The 18,726-nt window shown below is 44.6% G+C and overlaps 1 pseudogene; it reads left to right on the forward strand.

Annotated features, from left to right (window-relative positions):
• The first annotated feature begins 497 nt into the window (after positions 1–497).
• LOC139255695 (Ig heavy chain Mem5-like) overlaps positions 498–18,726 on the forward strand; it is a 63,447-nt pseudogene continuing 45,218 nt past the window's right edge.

Consider the following 18,726-nt stretch of genomic DNA (forward strand, 5'->3'; position numbering starts at 1 on the left):
CTAGGGTCAAGGATGTCACCGAACGGTTGCAGGGCTTTCTGGGTGGAGGAGGATGAACAGCCAGAGGTCCTGATCCCTATCGGGACAAACGTCATGGGTAGTAAGAGGGATGAGGTTCTCCAGGCAGAATTTAGGGAGCTAGGAGACAGATTAAAAAGCAAGACCCCAAAACTAGTAATCTCCAGATTAATCCAGTTGTCAAGAGCTAGTGAGTACGGAAATAGGAGAATAGAGCAGGTAGATGTGTGACTGATTGAAATAGTACAAGAGGGAGGGCTTTCGAATCCTGAAGCATTGGAACCGCTTCTGGTGGAGGTGTGACCTGTACAAGCCAGAACGGGTTTCACCTCAACAGAGCCGGACCAATATCCACGCGGGTTGGTCGGGTGGGGTTGCGGGGATTGAGAGGGGTTGATCGTGCTGTTGCGGAGGGTTTAGATTATCTTGGCTTGGGAATAGGAAAAGGATAATAGATTCTCTTTGAAGGGGAATTAATAATGGAGCGCAGGGAAATGGCAGAGACGTTGAACAAATATTTTGTACCGGTATTCACGGTAGAAAACACCAAAAACATCCCAATAGTGGATAATCAAGGGGCTATAGGTAGCGAGGAACTTAATCCAATCACTATCACTAATGAAGTAGTATTAGGTAAAATAATGGGACTAAAGTTGGACAAGTCTCCTGGACCTGAGGCATTATATCTTAGGATCTTTAGAGAAGTGGCTGCAGAGATAGTAGATGCATTTGTTGTAATCTACCAAAATTCCCTGGATTCTGGGGTGGTCCCATCAGATTGGAAAACCACAAATGTAATGCGACTATTTCAAAAATCAGGCAGCTACAAATTAGGAAACTAGACCAGTTAGCCAAATATCTGTCATTGTGAAAATGCTGGAGTCCATTACTAAGGAAGCAGTAGCGGGACATTTGGAAAGCAGGATCCAATCAAGAAGAGTCTGCATGGTTTTATGAAAGGGAAATCACGTTTGAAAAATTTGCTGGAGTGGGTAACGAGCAGGGTCGATAAAGGATAATCATTAGATGTGTTTTATTTGGATTTCCAGAAGGCATTCGATAATGTACCACATAAGTGGTTACTGCACAAATTAAAAGCTCACCTGGTTGTGTAATATATTACCATTGATTGAAGATTGACTAACTAACAGAGCAAACCATACAATAGCCAAGAGATCAGGAGAAATGAAAGGTGGAAGGAACATAGTTATGATTATACATTCTGGGGAGGGTTTCTTGGCAAGATATGCAGTTACTGTTGAAGAAGCTGGTAATGAGCAAGGGAATTGCAGCTGCAAAAATCCCCAACCACCTTTAAAGCTGGAGTAGCAGGAAGAGCTGCATCTGAGTTTCCTGTGGGCGGCTGGGCATGTGAGCCGCTCCTACGCCCGGATGAAACGTGCTGCAATAAGCACTGAGACACCGCCTACTTTTCAAAAGCATCTGTTTGACGGACATTCCACCATTTGTTTCTGACAAACAGTTGGCCATATATGTTTGATGTGCTGTCGGCCGTGTTAGTATGACGTAGCTATGTTTCTGTGACGTCTCATTACATGAACTTATGTTTCTTTACAACCATTTAAATAAAACATGACTTAAATTCCCACAAAGGAAACAATTTTACTTTTTCAATAAAAACTAGCAAATAGGCGACAGAAATAAAGATACAGGCAGCCACGATTAAAGTGTTTGACAGGTTTGAGCCACAATGCCCTTCACACTACCCAGATGCTTTGTCGTTTGGCGAGTAGCACATGTGCGAACAGTCCTCCCATAGAGCACCGCGGCCCGGGGACCACATTGAGCCTTTTTTGGCCGCTTTGCATTGTGAAAGCTCTGTTATTCACGACTCCTTAAATCATTGAAAGGATGTGAGCTAAAGGAACCAGTGAATGCCAATTTATTCAAGCCCCCATAAGGCAATCAGAGCTCTCCGTATGAGCTAATAGCACTTGGTCAGATGTATTTCAGGTTAATCAAAGCATGGAAGTTATATTATTGAGTCAGAGACCGGAAAGTAAGAAGAGCAAATTGTACAAAAATCTTTATTTTCCTCAGAGTCCCCGAAACATACAACTATTTTCTATTTCATATCCTCCCTCATTCGGTTGAGTGATTGCAGGACCACTGTTTTCAAGTTTGGAAAGTTACAGCTGTCTTTAGGTGAAATTTAAAGAAAGTAATGGGCCGGAGCCTTCCACGAGCAGAACAACACGATAAATATCCAGATTTAAAGGAATACACGGGATGAAATCACCCACAGAGGCAGAATATAGGAACTAGAACCTTTCCTATTAAGTAAGCGACAAGCTGACCTTGGAGCTCCTGGAGCTGATCTGAACATCCATCCATCAAGTCAAGGGAAAACAGCTGATCAGAAGCAGAAAGGACAGTTTAGAAGTCAGTTCATTCGATGGTGGTCGATTCACAGGTCGATTTTCGGACCGATTGAATAATGCAACTTGTTTTCTCGGCCGCTCCTGGAATCATTTGGCTGACAATTGGATCCGAGGTTAATTTGGTATATTCTCTGTGTGTCTGAGCGCCTGACAGCGCGCTGCACACTGTGGCTGCATCTGCCCGCGATTCCAACAGGCAGGAGCTCCGCCGAACAGGCCAATGGCAGTTTTTGTACGGTGGTGATGTTGCTTTCCATCTCTGCATGTCTCAGGGCGCTGTAATACACGCCAGCGTCAGTAGGGTGCAGCCCGGAGATGTTTAAGCTGATGAATTTATTCGTGATCTGGAGCTCTGCAGAGAAACGGGTTTGAGCAAAATCTGCATTATTCTCACCACCGTTCGAATATTGCCTCAGTGTAAACGTGGGCTGTGTGTCTGGGTGTTACCAGTAGCAGAATAAATAATACAAGCTCCATGCAGTTTCATAATGCAGCTTAAATCACCATTTCACCCTGTGCCTTAACTCCTGAGGACAGCTGGTGTGTGACAGAGTCTCCTTATTCAGATCTGGGCAACTTGTTCAAACAGGAAAAGGTCAGACCGGGCTGTGATTACAATTCAGTTTCAACCCATATTAGAAATGATAGAAAAGATTAAATAGGTTTTGTCCACAATTATCTTTCAGAAATGTCCCACGCAACCCCGCTGCTGAGTCATCGCATTGTCGCTGCTGCTTTGTAAAAGGGGTTTGTATATTTAAAGACAACCATTCTAATACCCACTCTCAATATTCGTGTGTCGTGTCTCAGGATGCTCTCGGTTGTGCTGTGAGACCGTAGGTGGTGAGCTGGCAGCCAGTGTACGGCAACACTCCGAGCTGGGCTACACTCAGTGTACTTATACGGGAATGGTTTGGTTTTAAACACCAGTGCTGGGAATGAAACCTTTACCTGGTTATTGTGACTGAAATTTGCAGGATTGTTGATGGCTTTGTTTTATAGGGGGAGGGGCGCTTTTTAGCAATTTCTCGTTCGTCTAATTAATGTTCACGGGAGCAGAATGCGGGGAAATTGTACAAAAGGGCAGGGTGATTGGAGGCTGGGTTCAAACGCAGAGGATGAATGTTGGGCGGCTATAAATCGCCAGGGTGTGGTGCAGGGCAGATTAACGGCCCCCGAAGTGAGGTGTTGGACGGCATCAAACCACCAGACTGAGGTGTTGGGCGTGTTCAGAGCGCTAGGGTAGGTGTAACGTGAACCAATAGCCCCAGGGTGAGATGTATGGCGTGTTTAGACCCCCAGGGTGAGATGTAGGGCGCTTTCAGTGCCCTAAGGGTGAGGTGTGGAGCTGGTGCAGAGCACCAGTATGAGGTGTAGGGCGGGTTCAGACCCCTAAGGCGAGGTGTAGGCCGGGTTCTTTTTAATAAAAGATCAACATCAGCATGGCCGGAAAAAATGTCCTTACAACTTTCACTCATATTAGAAATGGATATGGCGCAGAAATCAAATAAATTACAGGCGGATGCGATTTATTGTTCGCCCCGTTAATATCGATCTCTACCATTGGTATAATTAATGGCATCAGAAATCAGATCTCAGTGTGTGTCATTGATTCACATTTTAATGTTGTGTTTTCGATCTGCCACACTCTTCTCGTCACGTGTTCTGTCCACAGTTTACTAACCAAAGCCATCGTTCGATATGACTGATGTCTTTTTTTGATGATTGTGCCCGATGTACCGACCCAACCCATTTGCGGATTTCACACATTAATCTTCAATTCATTCCACAATTTGCACAACTTTTGGAATAAAGCAGAATTTAACACAATGCCCGGGATCTGATCCACAAAATGTATATTGTGACCTGACACCATCTACAGATATTCAGTGAATTGTTCAGATCTCGGGGGAAAGTGTGGGATATTCACTGACCTGATGCAGTTCCTCCTTATGGGAAGCTGGGTTAGAGCAGTCCTGAAATAATATGCCGAGCAGCAGCAAAAGTTTTACTAAAGAGAGAGAGAAGGAAGTTCGTAGCATTATGGATAAAGAGTGGAGACAGGGGAAGAGAAGGTAGAGACAGGCACGGAAGTAGCATCGAAAGACAAAGGGTGAATTGTGGCACCACAGACATGATTTCTGAAGTTAATTTTATTATAACTACGAGTTGAAATCACAAACTAATATTAATCCGCCGTTTTACTCTCGCTGCATAGAGATAAATCACGAAGGAATTATTTTCAAGTGGCAGGCGTTTGTGTTAATACTTTCCTCTTCAACCATCATTTCACGAACTGCCTGTTCCACTGTGCCGTGGTGTCTCCATGGTAACATTAAATAATAGTAATAGTCATCATATTCATCGTCACCATCATCTCAAACAAAATAACCATCATCGCCACCATTACACATTTAACCAATAATAACATCTGGGTTACAGCAGTGAAGGGGAGAATGGATTTTCACTGAGAAAGAAATACTTATTAAGAAGTGATATAATAAGAACATAAGAACATAAGAAATGGGTACAGGATTAAGCCATGCAGTCCCTCGAGCCTGCTCCGCCATGCAATAGATCAATGCTGATCTGATCATGAACTCAACTCCACTTCCCTGCCTGCTCCCCATAACCCATCATCCCCTTTATCATTTAAGTAACTATTTATGTCTTAAATTTATTTTATGTCCCAGTATCCACAGTTCCCTGCGGCAGCGAATTTCACAGATTTTCAACACTCTGAGAGAAGAAATGACTCCTCATCTCTGTTTTAAATGCGCGGCCCCTTATTCTAAGATCATGCCCTCTAGTTTTACTCCACCCCATCAGTGGAAACATCTTCTCTGCATCCACGTTGCCAAGCCCTCTCATACTCTTATACGTTTCGATAAGATCACCGCTCATACTTCTGCATTCCAATGAGTAGAGGCCCAATCTACTCAACGTTTCCTCAGAAGTCACCCACTCACCCACTTAGTGAAGCTTCTCTGAACTGCCTACAAGCAAGTATATCTTTTCGTAAATATGGAAACCAAAACTGCACACAATATGTGGCCTCACCAATATTCTGTACAGCTGTAGCAAGACATCCCGGCTTTTATACTCCATCCCCTTTGCAATAAAGGCCAAGATTCCATGGGCCCTCCTGATCACTTGGTGTACCTGCATACGATCGTTTTGTTTTTCATGCACCAGCACCTTCTCTTCCCGCTGAACTGTGGCACTTTGCAATCTTTCTCCATTTACATAAGAACTTGCTCGTTGATTTGTTCTGCAAAAGCGCTTGACCTCCCACTTCCCAGCATTATACTCCATCTGCCAAATTCTTACCCATTCACTTAGCCTGTCTATGTCCTTTCGCAGTTTTTTGTGCCCTCCTCACACATTGCTTTTCCTCTCATCTATTTATCATCAGCAAAATTGAATACTTTACTCTCAGCCCCTTCCTCCTAGTTGTTAATATAGATTGTACATATCTGAGGTCCCAGCACTGATGCATGCGGCGCCGCACTGGTTGCCAACCAGAGAATGAACCATTTTTCCCGACTCTCTGTTTTCTGTTAGTAAGCCAATCCTCTATCCATGCTAATATATTACCCCAACCCCTTGAACTATTATCTTGTTCTGTAATCTTTTATGTCAAATGACTTCCGGAAATCCAAATACATCACATCTTCTGTTCCCCATTTATCCACCCTGTTCGTTAGATCCTCAAAGAATTCCAGCAAATTTGTCAAAAATGATTTTGCTTCATAAATCCATGGTGACTCTGCTTGACCGAATTTTGCTTTTCCAAATGTCCTGTTACTGCTTCTTTCATAATGGACTCCAACATTTTCCCAACCACAGATGTTAGGCTAATTGGTCTATAGTTTTCTGCTTTTTGGCTGACTCCTTTTTTAAACAGGGATTTTACATAATGATGAGGAGCAGTGCGAGATGGTTCCACATTACATTCCCTGAGTCTGAAGCTATGGGGTCCTGGAAACCCTCTGTCGGAACAGAAATAGAGTACCATGCCCCACTGCCCTGCTGATCCAAACAATGCTAAACAGGGATCTGCAGCAGCAATCTCTCCAATAAAACAGGGCATGCAAGCAGTTTAAGGGCGCCCATGAACAGACTAACTATTTGTACTACGTCGCCCTTCTGCGCATATGCACATTAATGTGTCTGTGTGTGTGTATGTGCGTGTGTGTGTGTGTGTGCGTGTGTGTGTGTGTGTGTGTCTGTGTATGTGTGGCTGAGTGCATGTCTATATGTCTATGGATGTCTATGTGTGTGTGTGAGTACGGCTGTCTGTGCATGTGTGTATGTGTATATGTATGTCTATTTGTCCGTGTTGCCAATGCACTATGCCATCGTTGTATGATCGGCAGGAGTGAGCTCTCTGATCACTTTACAAAGATCATGATCTCTATGTACAGTGGTGGCTGTTTAGAGAGGTAAAAATGGGCGGGAAGAAGAAATCCCAGCCAAGCTGATAAGATCCCCGTCCTATTTGAGTTTTCCACTTCAGGCCTGGTAAAGGCAGTGATGACAGTCTCTTTTTCCTGGAGTTTAGACTGGAACAATTGAAGTGAAACTCTTCCTGTCTCTGATTATTGTCCTGAACAGAGTTTGTGATATTTTGAACCATTCTATAAGATTCTCCAATTCTCATACAACTTCTCGTTTCCATCTACGGGTGCTTCTTCTCTATCTGTTTCTCTGTCTAACCTGCTGTGTGTCTGCTGTTTATTTTCAGGGATGACTAGCGGAGACTCTGTGTCCCAAGGAGTCGGGTCAGAGTTGGGTGCAGATTCAGCAATAAATTGCAGTTACTCTGTATTGGCTACAAGCTATGGCCTGTTCTGGTATAGAAACATAGAAACATAGAAAATAGGTGCAGGAGCAGGCCATTCAGCACTTCTAGCCTGCACCGCCATTCAATGGGTTCATGGCTGAACATGAAACTTCAGTACCCCCTTCCTGCTTTCACGCCATACTCCTTGATCCCCCGAGTAGTAAGGACTTCATCTAACTCCCTTTTGAATATATTTAGCGAATAGGCCTCAACTACTTTCTATTGTAGAGAATTCCACAGGTTCACCACACTCTGGGTGAAGAAGTTTCTCCTCATCTCGGTCCTAAATGGCTTACCCCTTATCCTTAGACTGTGACCCCTGGTTCTGGAATTCCCAAACATTGGGAACATTCTTCCTGCATCCAACCTATCCAAACCCGTCAGAATTTTAAACGTTTCTATGAGGTCCCCTCTCACTCTTCTGAACTCCAGTGAATACAAGCCCAGTTGATCCAGTCTTTCTTGATAGGTCAGTCTCACCTTCCCGGGAATCAGTCTGGTGAGTCTTCGCTGCACTCCCTCAATAGCAAGAATGTCCTTCCTCAAGTTAGGAGACCAAAACTGTACACAATACTCCAGGTGTGGCCTCACCAAGGCCCTGTAAACTGTAGCAACACCTCCCTACCACTGTACTCAAATCCCCTCGCTATGAAGGCCAACATGCCATTTGCTTTCTTAACCGCCTGCTGTACCTGCATGCCAACCTTCAATGACTGATGTTCAATGACATCCAGGTCTCGTTGCACCTTCCCTTTTCTTAATCTGTCACCATTCAGATAATAGTCTGTCTCTCTGTTTTTACCACCAAAGTAGATAACCTCGCATTTATCCACATTATACTTCATCTGCCACGCATTTGCGCACTCACCTAACCTATCCAAGTCACTCTGCAGCCTAATAGCATCCTCCTCGCAGCTCACACTGCCACCCAATTTAGTGTCATCCGCAAATTTGGAGATACTACATTTAATCCCCTCGTCTAAATCATTAATGTACAATGTAAACAGCTGGGGCCCCAGCACAGAACCCTGCGGTACCCCACCAGTCACTGCCTGCCATTCCGAAAAGTACCCATTTACTCCTACTCTTTGCTTCCTGTCTGACAACCAGTTCTCAATCCACGTCAGCACACAACCCCCAATCCCATGTGCTTTAATTTGCACATTAATCTCCTGTGTGGGACCTTGTCGAAAGCCTTCTGAAAGTCCAAATATACCACATCAACTGGTACTCCTTTGTCCACTTTACTGGAAACATCCTCAAAGAATTCCAGAAGATTTGTCAAGCATGATCTCTCTTTGACAAATCCATGCTGACTTGGACCTATCATGTCACCATTTTCCAAATGCGCTGCTATGACATCCTTAATAATTGATTCCATCATTTTACCCACTACTGAGGTCAGGCTGACCGGTCTATAATTCCCTGCTTTCTCTCTCCCTCCTTTTATAAAAAGTGGGGTTACATTGGCTATCCTCCACTCGATAGGAACTGATCCAGATTCAATGGAATGTTGGAAAATGACTGTCAATGCATCCGCTATTTCCAAGGCCACCTCCTTAAGTACTCTGGGATGCAGTCCATCAGGCCCTGGGGATTTATTGGCCTTCAATCCCATCAATTTCCCCAACACAATTTCCCGACTAATAAAGATTTCCCTCAGTTCCTCCTCCTTACTAGACTCTCTGACCCCCTTTTTATCCGGAAGGTTGTTTGTGTCCTCCTTTGTGAATACTGAATCAAAGTACTTGTTCAATTGGTCTGCCATTTCTTTGTTCCCCGTTATGACTTCCCCTGATTCTGACTGCAGGGGACCTACGTTTGTCTTTACTAAACTTTTTCTCTTTACATACCTATATAAACTTTTGCAATCCGCCTTAATGTTCCCTGCAAGCTTCTTCTCGTACTCCATTTTCCCTGCCCTAATCAAACCCTTTGTCCTCCTCTGCTGAGGTCTAAATTTATCCCAGTCCCCAGGTTCGCTGCTATTTCTGGCCAATTTGTATGCCAATACTATCCCTGATTTCCCTAGATAGCCACGGTTGAGCCACCTTCCCTTTTTATTTTTACGCCAGACAGGAATGTACAATTGTTGTAATTCATCCATGCGGTCTCTAAATGTCTGCCATTGCACATCCACAGTCAACCCCTGAAGTATCATTAACCAATCTATCTTACCCAATGCACGCCTCATACCTTCAAAGTTACCCTTCTTTACGTTCTGGACCATGGTCTCTGAATTAACTGTTTCATTCTCCATCCTAATGCAGAATTCCACCATGTTATGGTCACTCTTCCCCAAGGGGCCTCGCACAATGAGATTGCTAATTAATCCTCTCTCATTACATAACACCCAGTCTAAGATGGCCTCCCCGCTAGTTGGTTCCTCGACATATTGGTCTAGAAATCCATCCCTTATGCACTCCAGGAAATCCTCCTCCACCGTATTGCTTCCAGTTTGGTTAGCCCAATCTATGTGCATATTAAAGTCACCCATTATAACTGCAGCACCTTCATAGCATGCACTCGTAATTTCCTGTTTGATGCCCTCCCCAACATCACTACTACTGTTTGGAGGTCTGTACACAACTCCCACTAACTTTTATTGCCCTTTAGTGTTCTGCAGCTCTCCCCATATAGATTCCACATCATCTAAGCTAATGTCTTTCCTAACTATTGCATTAATCTCCTCTTTAAACAGCAATGCTACCCCACATCCTTTTCCTTTTATTCTATCCTTCCTGAATGTTGAATACCCCTGGATGTTGAGTTCCCAGCCCTGATCATCCTGGAGCCACGTCTCCGTAATCCCAATCACATCATATTTGTTAACATCTATTTGCACAGTTAATTCATCCAGCTTATTGCGGATACTCCTTGCATTAAGACACAAAGCCTTCAGGCTTGCTTTTTTAACACGCTTTGTCCTTTTAGAATTTTGCTGTAAAGTTGCCCTTTTTGTTCTTTGCCTTGGGTTTCTCTGCCCTCCACTTTTCCTCATCTCTTTTCTGTCTTTTGCTTTTGCCTCATTTTTGTCTCCCTCTGTGTCCCTGCATAGGTTCCCATCCCCCTGCAATATTAGTTTAACTCCTCCCCAACAGCACTAGCAAACACTCCCCCTTGGACATTGGTTCCGGTCCTGCCCAGATGCAGACTGTCCGGTTTGTACTGGTCCCACCTCCCCCAGAACCGGTTCCAATGCCCCAGGAATTTGAATCCCTCCCTGCTGCACCACTGCTCAAGCCATGTATTCATCTGCTCTATCCTGCGATTCCTACTCTGACTAGCACGTGGCACTGGTAGAAATCCCGAGATTACTACTTTTGAGGTCCTACTTTTTAATTTAGCTCCTAGCTCCTTAAAATCTTTTCGTAGGACCTCATCCCTTTTTTTACCTATGTCGTTGGTACCAATGTGCACAGCGACAACTGGCTGTTCTCCCTCCCACTTCAGAATGTCCTGCACCCGCTCCGAGACATCCTTGACCCTTGCACCAGGGAGGCAACATACCATCCTGGAGTCTCGGTTGCGGCCGCAGAAACGCCTATCTATTCCCCTCACCATCGAATCCCCTATCACTATCGCGCTCCCAATCATTTTCCTGCCTTCCTGTGCAGCAGAGCCAGCTACGGTGTCATGAACTTGACTGCTGCTGCCCTTCCCTGGTGAGTCATCCCCCCGAACAGTACTCAAAGCAGTGTATCTGTTTTGCAGGGGGATGACCACAGGGGACCCCTGCACTATCTTTCTTGCACTGCTCTTCCTGCTGGTCTTCCATTCCCTATCTGGCTGTGGACACTTCTCCTGCGGTAAGACCAACTCACTACACGTGATACTCACGTAATTCTCAGCATCGTGGATGCTCCAGAGTGAATCCACCCTCAGCTCCAATTCCACAACGCGGATCGTCAAGAGCTCGAGGCGGATACACTTCCCACACACGTAGCGCCCAGAGACACCGGAAGTGTCCCCGAGTTCCCACATGGTACAGGAGGAGCATATCACGTGACCGAGCTCTCCTGCCATGTCTTAACCTTAGATACCCTTAAATTGGTAATAACAATGCTAAAGTTCACTTACTGATATAAAAAAGAAAAGAAAATTTACTCACCAATCACTAGCCAATCACTTACCCCATTGGCTGTGACTTCATAGAAACATAGAAACATAGAAAATAGGTGCAGGAGCAGGCCATTCAGCCCTTCTAGCCTGCACCGCCATTCAATGAGTTCATGGCTGAACATGAAACTTCAGTACCCCCTTCCTGCTTTCTCGCCATAACCCTTGATCCCCCGAGTAGTAAGGACTTCATCTAACTCCCTTTTGAATATATTTAGTGAATTGGCCTCAACTACTTTCTGTGGTAGAGAATTCCACAGGTTCACCACTCTCTGGGTGAAGAAGTTTCTCCTCATCTCGGTCCTAAATGGCTTACCCCTTATCCTCAGACTGTGACCCCTGGTTCTGGACTTCCCCAACATTGGGAACATTCTTTCTGCATCTAACCTGTCTAAACCCGTCAGAATTTTAAACGTTTCTATGAGGTCCCCTCTCATTCTTCTGAACTCCAGTGAATACAAGCCCAATTGATCCAATCTTTCTTGATAGGTCAGTCCCGCCATCCCGGGAATCAGTCTGGTGAACCTTCGCTGCACTCCCTCAATAGCAAGAATGTCCTTCCTCAAGTTAGGAGACCAAAACTGTACACAATACTCCAGGTGTGGCCTCACCAAGGCCCTGTACAACTGTAGCAACACCTCCCTGCCCCTGTATTCAAATCCCCTCGCTATGAAGGCCAACATGCCATTTGCTTTCTTAACCGCCTGCTGTACCTGCATGCCAACCTTCAATGACTGATGTACCATGACACCCAGGTCTCGTTGCACCTTCCCTTTTCCTAATCTGTCACCATTCAGATAATAGTCTGTCTCTCTGTTTTTACCACCAAAGTGGATAACCTCACATTTATCCACATTATACTTCATCTGCCATGCATTTGCCCACTCACCTAACCTATCCAAGTCACTCTGCAGCCTAATAGCATCCTCCTCGCAGCTCACACTGCCACCCAACTTAGTATCATCCGCAAATTTGGAGATACTGCATTTAATCCCCTCGTCTAAATCATTAATGTACAATGTAAACAGCTGGGGCCCCAGCACAGAACCTTGCGGCACTCCACTAGTCACTGCCTGCCATTCTGAAAAGTACCCGTTTACTCCTACTCTTTGCTTCCTGTCTGACAACCAGTTCTCAATCCACGTCAGCACACTACCCCCAATCCCATGTGCTTTAACTTTGCACATTAATCTCTTGTGTGGGACCTTGTCGAAAGCCTTCTGAAAGTCCAAATATACCACATCAACTGGTTCTCCTTTGTCCACTTTTTGATTCCTTTCTACTTCTATTTTGCTTTCTCTCCCGCTGTAGCTGCAGCGGTACGCTGGCTCTCGCTCTCCCGCTGTGCCTTTTATAGGCCACTCCCCTCTCACCAACTGCCGCTGGCTCTCGCTCTCCCGCTGGGCCTTTTATTGGTCGCTCCCCTCTCACCAACTGCTGTTGGCTCTCGATCTCCCGCTGGGCCTTTTATAGGTCGCTCCCCTCTCACCAACTGCCGCTGGCTCTCGATCTCCCGCTGGGCCTTTTATAGGTCGCTCCCCTCTCAGCAACTGCTGTTGGCTCTCGCTCTCCCGCTGGGCCTTTGATAGGTCGCTCCCCTCTCAGCAACTGCCGCTGGCTCTCGATCTCCCGCTGGGCTTTTGATAGGTCGCTCCCCTCTCACCAACTGCCGCTCTGCAGTATCTCCACCAAGCCCCCCAGTATCTGATCGGAGCCGATAGTTAAGGCATTTGAACACTTCAGCAGGAATCTCAACCGGACACAAAGAACTTTTCACTTATCCATGAAAGGCATTTAGATCAGGAACAGTGCCGTGTATTACTATGTGCGATTACCCACAGTGAATAAGAATCCCTCGGGCCTCATGCATAAACAGGGCACAGGTCAGCAAATGTGGGCTCTGGAAAAATGCCAGCGATTGAATCCTACAGAGTTTGTTGAGGAAATAAATGTGAAAGTACAACCTGATCCGAGAGTTTTTCTTCAGTTAAAGTCATTGCTGTCAGTGTTGGGAAACGTGAAATATCTCTAGCATTTTATTGTACCATCAAATTCAGACATTTCCACTCCAGTACTACACAACCCTGCAGATCTCTATGATTACTAACAGGCTCAATCTGTGAAAGTAAAAGTCCTGGGTGATGCAGATCTGACATTTGCGTCTTTCAAAAGCGATCTAATCTCTAAGTCGGCCTCGGGGGCGGGAAAATTCAGAGCTTCTGGGATGCTAATACCACAAGTAGTGACTGATTGAAATCAGCTCTTTACTGGTATCGTATCCCGGTTTTACTATTATCGTGTCCTAGTGGCTTTAAGACTGTAACTATTAATGATGCTGATGAATTGGACGAAATTCTTTAATACTAGGGCTTGAAATTAATTTGGAATTATTTACTTTTTCACCTTAATTATGGCGAGATCTATATATCTATTGATAGAGACATTGATGTCGACCGAAAGGTATACAAAGCCAGAAACGCAGTCCGATTGACAGAGACACGGTGCAGGAGTTTGAGACAGATAGAAAGACACACAGGCACTGACTGGGAAGGAAAGAGTTTGGAGGGAGCCATCAGTAATTGGTCCTCAACTGACAGTGATTCATCCACAGCTGGCGTTGGATTTGAGAGAACATCCAATCCAAGCCCTGAGAAACGCACCTCAGTTTTGAAATAAATGATGACTGCCGCTGATTTGGGTTTGCTCTATATTATCAGACCAAAAACGGCAACATATTTAAAACATTCAATTATTGTATATCGAAATCTAAACTAGACACCATGTGTTCCCCATGTTCACTACTGATAATAATTGCCATGCTGCCCGGTGAGTCTATGTTTAAAGGGTCAGTTTGTGTTCCATGGGTTATATTTACTATCAGACTTTTAACACATTCTGTATTTTGTTCCAGGAAGGAGTGGCGAAGATTCAGTGTCCCAGCATCCGTCTGAAGTAATGATTCAGGAGGGTCAGACCTTAAAACTGAACGGTAATTACTCAGCAACGTACACTGCCCCAATTCTCTTCTGGTATTTCCAATATCCCGGGGAAGATCCGAGATATTTACTGAACATGTACGGCAAGCGGTCTCCTGATTTCCCAGGATGATTTTCTGCTGCTTTGGACCAAGACTAGTAAACAGTTCCTTTAAATATATCCGGGGCTCTTGTCTCTGAATCTGCCGTGCATCACTCTGCGCTGACCCCCACACTGCTGCACGGGCGCAGTCAGTCCGTACAAAACAAGCAATGGAATTTAATTACCTCTCACTGAATCAGCTCTAAGACCCGGCATTGGGATGTTACAATAGAAATCAAACAATAAAACGAAAACGCTCGATAATATATAGCTGGGTAGATAACTAACCAGATAGACCGGCAGATATCTAAATACACAGTCTCTCTCACTCTCTCTCTTTCTCTCTCTCTCTGTCTCTCTCTCTCTCTATCTCTTCACCCAATGATCCCTTCCTCCTTTCTTTGAAATTATCATCAGATGCAGACAAAAGTGTTAATTCATGCTGCGGCGTCTGCAACGAGTTTCACTGCTCAGTAACGGCGTTGTAATGATTAGTTTCGCAGCTGAATGATGAAATAATTGGACACTAGCGCTGTTCCAACCATCACCCGAATTCCAGACTGCAATTACTCCAACAGGTTATCAAGATCGCGAAGTGCATAAAAAAGTTAACTCTGATTATTACTTTAAATGAAACCGCGGAAGTAGAACCTGAGGACGCAAGTTCAAACTATGAAAGGTCAGCTTAGGACTGATGCTGAAAATTCTTCAGACGCAATATGATTTACCTAGTTTCTCTTTTATTCTTTCTTCCCCTCCCCCTTTCAGTGCTCCATAAGAAACTTTTCATTCGGAACAATCGCCAGTTCTGATGAAGGTTCATCTACCTGAAAGGTCAACTCTGTTTCTCTCTCCACAGATGCTGCCTGGCCCTCTGAGATTTCCAGCATTTTATTTTTTATGTCAGATTCTATCATCCGCAGTATTTTGCTTTTGTATTATGATTTACCTGTTGGTGTTCGCGCCATCGCATTCTGCTCAAACCTGCCAGTGACTCTCCATTTTATTGAGGTTAAAGAAGTTCTTTTAATTTACCACATCATTGTGTTCAAATCCTTCATGGCTCGCTTCCCGTCTACATCCCCCTTTTATCGGCTATGCTTAGTGGTAAAGGTCAGCAAACAGCTCCTTTAATGGGAAGCTCCCGCACAGCTGCCAGAACAACATTAATTGTTTCCTTCACTGCTCTCGCTTTACAAATTGACCCTGTTAAAGAGGTAACATAGACAGATTTTTGAGCGATAAGGGAATAAATGGTCATGGGGAGAGCGCAGGGAAGTGGAGCTGAGTCCATGATCCGATCAGCCATGATCTTGTTGAATGACGCAACAGGCTCAAGGAGCCAGGTGGCCTAATACTGCTTCTATTTCTTGTGTTCTTATAACATTTGCCACCTAGCTACATACGGAGATATTAGGGCAGATATTTAGGGGTGGAATTCCAGAGTTTAGGGCCGAGGCAGGTGAAGACACGGCGGCTAATTTTGGAGCGATTAAATTGGGATTGCACAGTGGCCAGAATTGAAGGAGCAGACAGGTCGTGGAGGGTTGTCGGTTTCAACAGTCTGAAATTAGGCAACTGCATCTTAAACCTTTCCTTTCGTTATTAATTATAGGGATATGGATTTCACTGGCATGTCAGCATTTATTGCCCATCCCTTGGTTTCCACTTGAGAAATTGCTGGTGAGCCATCTGCTTTTCGAACCACTGCAGTTCTGCTCCTTTCAAGCGTTTGATACAACTGGGGGGCATGCAGGGCCATTTCAAAGAGCTAAATCACGTTGAGTATGGGACTGGAATCACTTTTGGGGTAAGGACGGCTGATTTCTTTCCCTGACGGGACATTAGTGTACCCGTTGGGGTTTTTGCCAAAGCCGATCACTTTATGGTCACTTTTCTGATACCAGCCTCTCATTTATTTTTTAAAAATCGGAATTTAAATTCCCAAACTACGCAGGTACCATTTTAATTCGTGCAATAAACTGCTTCGCCCAGGACTCTGGATTACAAATGGAGTAACATAACGAAAATACCGCTGCAACTTTTTTAAGGCGTAATGTTCTCTGCCTCAAACACTATTTATGGCAAAATGTCCCATGCTCCAACAACTCCCACGCTCGCGTCCATGCAAATATTTTTCCGAGCTTCTGTCACTCTCTTGTTAATATGTTGAATTTTATGACCTTTCTTTACCGATTCCCACAAGCAGAGGAATCAGTCTTTTCATCTTCTCTCCAGTAAAGCTACTTTACAACAAAAACTCGATTAGATCGCTTAAACTTATTAGCTTCAATCGAAATCTCAAGTCTCCAATCATAAATGCAGTTACAATTGCTAGGTTCGTCTTTGTCCATATCAGTAGTTAAAGCTTCCAACTTTAATATGATTTCTATAATGGGCCATCTTGCTCTACAGATATCAATCTTACAGTGGAACAACCAGCCCAGCAGTAAGAGTACTAGACCAGTAACTCGCAGTTCGTAAGTTCGAAGCTCCCCAAGCCGTGAAACTGATGTAAAATACAGCTGAAAATATGTGAGTTGCCAAAAGGAAAGTAGGATGAAAGCTGACGGATGGTTGTTAAAAACCACAATTGGTTGAATAATATCTTTCATTGTAGGGAATCTGTTCCTCACTTAACCTGCTTCTCTGCTAATAAACTCAAGGCGCCTGGGGATTGGCTAGTAAAACCTCGCTGTAGTCATTCACCTCCCAGGAACAAAGAACATTTTGAGCCCTAAAAATTTAGTTGTCCGAGTACAGCAATCACTAAAAGCTAGCGGACTGGACAGCTACACAGGCTCTCGTATGGACTGTTCAGCCACCAAAGAACTCACTTCCGGAGTGGAAGCAAGTCTTTCTCGATTCCAAGGGACTGCCTATGATGATGATGATGATGATGATGATGAACACATTTAACACAGAATTTGACAGATTTTTGATCGATGAGGAAATAAAAGGGTCAGGGGGAGCAGGCAGGGAACTGAGTCCATGATCAAATCAACCATGATCTTATATATTGTGGAGTAGGCTTGTGGGGCCAGGTGGCCTCCTCCTGTTGCTATTTCTTATGTTCTTGTGTAACTCCGTGCTTCGAATCCGAAGCTCCCCTGTTTACCCTGGCACCCAGAAGAGCAGATACAGGACATTGAAAAACTAACTCCTACAAGACGATGGAAACCTACTTCTGCCGATGGCATCTCCGGCCAAACCCGGAAAAGATTGTCACCTCGGCATTCCACCTTCACACCCATCAAGCATACCAAACTTTGAAAGGCTCCTTATGTGGAATAGCGGTAAACGATGCCAAAAAAAACCCTCCTATTTAGGATTCACGCTGGATCACACGCTGTCATATAGACAACATCTCCAGTGCCTTGGCAAGAAACTGAAGAGTAGAATGAACATGATCGAGAAACTCGCCGGAACCACATGAGGATCAGACCCTCAAACCCTCCCCCTCCCCCCGTACTACAGCACTCGCACTGGTTTACTCTGCAGTGGAGTTCCGCTTTTCGGCTTGGATATCAATTTCGGTTGTTAAATCCGTTGATGTCCAGCTGAATTCTACTATGAGAATAATCACCGGTACGCTTTTATCGACACCAACACCTTGGCTCCCCGTGCTTACAAACATTGCACTACCACACACACGTCGCAAATAATTATTCTCCAGAAAATACATGCTGATACAAAAATATGCTGATCCAGGCAGAATTGAACAATCTGCTACCAACCCGTCTTAAATGTAGAAGGCCATTTTGGGGCACTACCAAAGCCCCTCAACGATCTCCCCTCAGCCTTAACGACCGATGGCCAAATTCCTGGTAGAACTGAAATGGATTCCTTATAGTAAACCCCACAGTACATCCTGTAGAATCTGAACTTCATCACAAAGAGTGCGGGACCATGTAACTGCCTCAGAACTGGTCATGATAGATGCAGCCTCCATCAATATAGGAGAAATATTAATGCAACCTCATCAGGCCACAGTGGAGCTACAAAGCAGACTCAGGAGCACATTATTGAGTACTTGGATACTGACATTTGTAATTTGATACTACCTAACGAATTAGAGGAAGCATACGGAGAGAGAGAGAAGCAATGGGAAATCAGATAGAGAAACACTGCGACATTCAGAATTAGAGGGAAAACGATAGGTATTTAGATAGAGAGACACTGAGAGTCAGACAGGGAGAAAAACAGGAGTGATCACATAGAGAGACACGGAGACAGTCAGACAGGGAGAAGATCAGGCGTAGT

The sequence above is a fragment of the Pristiophorus japonicus genome, unplaced genomic scaffold, assembly GCF_044704955.1.
Source record: "Pristiophorus japonicus isolate sPriJap1 unplaced genomic scaffold, sPriJap1.hap1 HAP1_SCAFFOLD_621, whole genome shotgun sequence".
In the NCBI taxonomy this organism is placed as follows: domain Eukaryota; kingdom Metazoa; phylum Chordata; class Chondrichthyes; family Pristiophoridae; genus Pristiophorus; species Pristiophorus japonicus.